General features: G+C 42.8%; 1 protein-coding gene across 1 annotated transcript in view; it reads right to left on the reverse strand.

Annotated features, from left to right (window-relative positions):
- Positions 1–2,672: 2,672 nt before the first annotated feature.
- LOC308365469 (alsin-like) overlaps positions 2,673–4,426 on the reverse strand; it is a 37,686-nt gene continuing 35,932 nt past the window's right edge. Inside the window, exon 36 of the mRNA XM_080838906.1 lies at positions 2,673–4,426. This exon is cut by the window's right edge and continues 868 nt beyond it. The gene's annotated coding sequence lies outside the window, so the exon portion shown is untranslated.

Genomic DNA, 4,426 nt, shown 5'->3' on the forward strand with positions numbered 1-4,426 from the left:
TATCAGTTCACCTTTTACCCCATGTCTCTCTCTGAGTCAGTCATGAATCTTTCTTGCGTCAGCTGACTAGTGATCAATCACAGCTCTGACCCTGACTAGTGATCAGTTTCCGCCATGATCAATCACAGATCTGACCCTGACTAGTGATCAATCACAGATCTGACCCTGACTAGTGATCAGTTTAGACTTTAGACTATGATCAATCACAGATCTGACCCTGACTAGTGATCAGTTCAGACCATGATCAATCACAGATCTGACCCTGACTAGTGATCAATCACAGATCTGACCGACTAATGATCAGTTTAGACTATTATCAATCACAGATCTGACCCTGACTAGTGTTCATATTCGGCCATGATTAATCACAGATCTGACCCTAATCTGGAACAGTTTGAAATAAGCATGTTTGAGAAGGGCAAGGGGAATGTATCCCCCTTCATTGACTACATTGGAATCGAAGTAAGCGCATTATTTCTCAGGATTTTTTAACGTCAACATGAAGCCATCATCTGTAACTGGTTCTGATCACTCTGAACCCAAGAGTTACTGAGCTGGCTCAGAGAGTAGAGTCTGCTTCAGGCATTGGCTATGGATGCGAACCAGCTAATGAAACCTTCAAATAACCTTAAGCGGTTTACATTTGCATTAAATGATAGCTATTTATCTAGCTGACATTACAGTCTCCTGAAATAATCTTTCAGTTAGAAAAGGTTGAAACCCTCAAGGTGCCTGTGCAGGTTCTGTGTTTGGTCCCGTTACATACATTTGACGTAGCAGCTAATTAGTAGCGCTCTGTAGCACAATGCAGTGTGGTGGGGATACCTGTTACTTTACCCTTATAAAAGACTGAAATTGTGGAATACACGACACCCACTCCTTCACCGTTATGGAAGCCTGAATGTGTGGGAATACCCGTTACTTCACCGTTATGAAAGACTGAGAGGGAATGAAAATGTCTTACTTTTGCTGTTGTTTTTACTGACACATTAGCGAGTTTGGGATGTGAAAGGAACTACTGAGACAGCCATTACCAAACATGTTTTTACTGACACATTAGCGAGTTTGGGATGTGAAAGGAAATACTTAGACAGCCATTACCAAACATCTTGTCTTCTGGTGTGATCTCCACCACCCTAACCAGCTCTGGGAGGAGCCAAGGCTCATTCATTAGTCTTGATTGACTCGCCTCATCAACATTACTAGATTATCAATTATCACAACACTTAGCTCTGTCAATTAGACATGTCTGTCAATGGTGTGTGTGTGTGTGTAATCAGCATGTGTCCAGTTTTGTGTTTTATTGTGGAGCTGTAGTGAGAGAGCTGTATATGTGTTTGCGTGTGTGTATGTAATCAGCATTGTGTTGTGTCTTATGTTATTGCTGAGCTGAGAGAGCTGTTTGTGTGTGTGTGTGTAATCAGCATGTATCCAGTTTGTGTTTTATGTTATTGTGGAGCTGAGAGACCTGTGTGTGTGTGTGTGTGTGTGTGTGTGTGTGTGTGTGTGTGTGTGTGTGTGTGTTTGTGTAATCAGCATGTATCCAGTTTGTGTTTTATGTTATTGTGGAGCTGAGAGAGCTTTGTGTGTGTGTGTGTGTGTGTGTGTGTAATCGTCGTGTGTAATCGTCGTGTAACACGTGGTCGTAAACAGAAGCCAAGCCTGTTATCAGGACAGCCTGCGATCCACTGCACTGAAAGAACCCAGCGGAGGATTACAAGCCTACTGCCTCCTGTGCCTAATGAAATGATTTAGTCTCCGTCATGCGCACACACACACACACACACACACACACACACAGGCAGGCAGGCACACACACACACACACAGGCACACAGGCACACCTACACAAACAGAAATACAAACATGCACATACACACAGATGCAGACTCCTCATCTACGCATATGGACAGCCAAACTCTACCAACTCACTCTGTTCTTTTCTCTTCCACCTGGTCTACCTGTAGAAACCCATGGCCAACTGCACCCACCACCACCACCGCATCGCTGTACACTTACTCTACCCCATACTCTATGCTAGCATCTATATACAATATTGCCACCACTGAAATGTTTCTTTGTCCCTACATCCCTTACCCCTGTAACAGTAACCCTATGGGCACAGTGTATACCCACTAAACTGGTCTTGCCTATATCATGTATTTACCACCGGATGTCTGTATATATACAGTATAACGTACATCTACCAAATGCTGGCTGTGTACGACACCTGTTGTTTCCCTTCCCCTTCTGCCACAAAACCCTCCCCTTCACCTCTTCCTTTTTCCACCTGGCCGACCTCAAGCAGATGGGTCCCCCCTTACGTGCCGTGGTTCTGCTTCAGATTTCTCCCTGACTAACAGGGAGTTTTTCCTTGCCCCTGTTGCCATTGTGCTTGCCCTAAGGGGGTTCAGGCTCTGGGCTCTGTAAAGTGCCTAGAGGCAATTGTATTGTTATGGAGCTATTTAAATAAAATGTAATTGAACTGAATTGAATTGAATTGAATGCACACATGTACAAAGATGTACACACACACAGAAACACCAAACAATCAGGTAAAAAAAAAATGTACAAGATTTATGTTTAAAATAAGATTTAATGTATAATATAAAACACAATCATAGCCCCCTCTGTTGTTAAGACTTAATTTGAAACATTAGCAGGTATCTGCAGTCTAGTCTGTAACAGTGCATACAGGAACAAAATCAGAAAAAACACAGTGAATCAATCGGAGCCTGCGGAATGCAGGCACGCTTTTTGGACCTATGCACCGGCGGCACAGTGACTTACTCTACAGTCTCTGAGCACAAACTGGAAACCTGGAAAACATTCTCAAGCACAAACGTGGAAGACATTCTCGAGCACAAACGTGGAAGACATTCTCGAGCATAAACGTGGAAGACATTCTCGAGCATAAACGGGAAAGACATTCTCGAGCACAAACGTGGAAGACATTCTCGAGCATAAACGTGGAAGACATTCTCGAGCACAAACGTTGAAGACATTCTCGAGCGCAATGCCACACATTCATCACCACAAATAACAGCTGACAAAAGGACGTGTCTTGACCTCCATCAGAACCATGCCCCGATCTGCCCGAGGGTCAGACCCTATCTGGCCAGCCATGGCTGTTCAGACACGTCCCTGTGCGACTCTACTGTGGTCGTCTTTACAGAGCTGAAAAGCCTGTCCGAGTGATACAGTGTTCTTGGCACAGAGGTTGAAAAAATAGAATGGACATTTCCCAAAAACTATGTGTTCCCTTTCAATTACATAGGAGGGAAAAATACAACCAATGGGCATTTATGTGATCTTTTCTTTTTACATGTTCAATTACCACATCATTACTAGATCAATTTAGAACAAAGGATGTGTGCATTTGTTGATTGGAATATAGAATGGTCTCCACTGCTCTACGAGTAACATGTGCCCCCCTATGCAGGTCGTCGTGGCGATGGAATTACTGTATGTCTCTTCAACCCTTTCCGTATCCTTGCTTGTGACTTTCATGTAGTTATAGCTGTTACGCATAGGCACCCGGAAGGTTCCATGACCTTGGGTGTTTAATGCTGTGAATCATAATTACAGCTTTTCTCCATTATCGCTTCTCATCAAAGTGTTCGCCATTCCAATTCAATCATGTCCTAATCCCGACAGGAAGCCCAATAAAACAATCATTTAAAAGCAGCTGCGTCGCCCCAGATTTGCACAACCCCTCAGCAACAGACTTTCCCCTAAATAGGATTTCAAAAATAAAAACTATTTTTACATTTTTTTTTTTCTCTTCTGACAATCATTAGATATTTCCAGTGTTGTTTTTTTTAGTTTGTAACAGTAGAAAATACATCCCTTCAAACCAAAATTGGATCCGTTTTGGCAAACTAGTGCTTCAGCAGTAGCATGTAAAAAAAAAGCAGCTAATCTGCATCCCTATCTGTAATGCTGAGAGGCCTCCATGGGACCCCTCCTCATGACCGTCCATCCAGGCCAGCTCTCATAGTTGAATGTTGAATTTGGGGGAAATATGTCCATACTCTATGGTATGTCCACACCCTATGGTAAGTAGCTTAGCACTGGGTACAATGTACTCACTTGGTTGACTTATGAAGGGTTTGAATGTAGTGCACTTCACATGTGAGTATATGGCGCCAAAAGGCACTAAGCCTAACCATAGCTGTAAATGCATGTCCATACTGTAACAACATGGACTTGCGCATGGCACTGCACTACACAAATGACTTAATTTAATACTGCATACAGTGCACAAAATATTACATAAAGGCAAAGTGTATGAAATGAAGACTAAATTCAACATAGAATAACTGGATAAGGTGTGCACATCTAACCCAAGCCGAACCCTCTGTGTTGGGCAAAATAAAGGTAACTCGGAAAACTATTTAAAATTGCAACGATTAGACCATTCAGGC

The sequence above is a fragment of the Sprattus sprattus genome, assembly GCF_963457725.1.
Source record: "Sprattus sprattus genome assembly, chromosome: 5".
Classification (NCBI taxonomy): domain Eukaryota; kingdom Metazoa; phylum Chordata; class Actinopteri; order Clupeiformes; family Clupeidae; genus Sprattus; species Sprattus sprattus.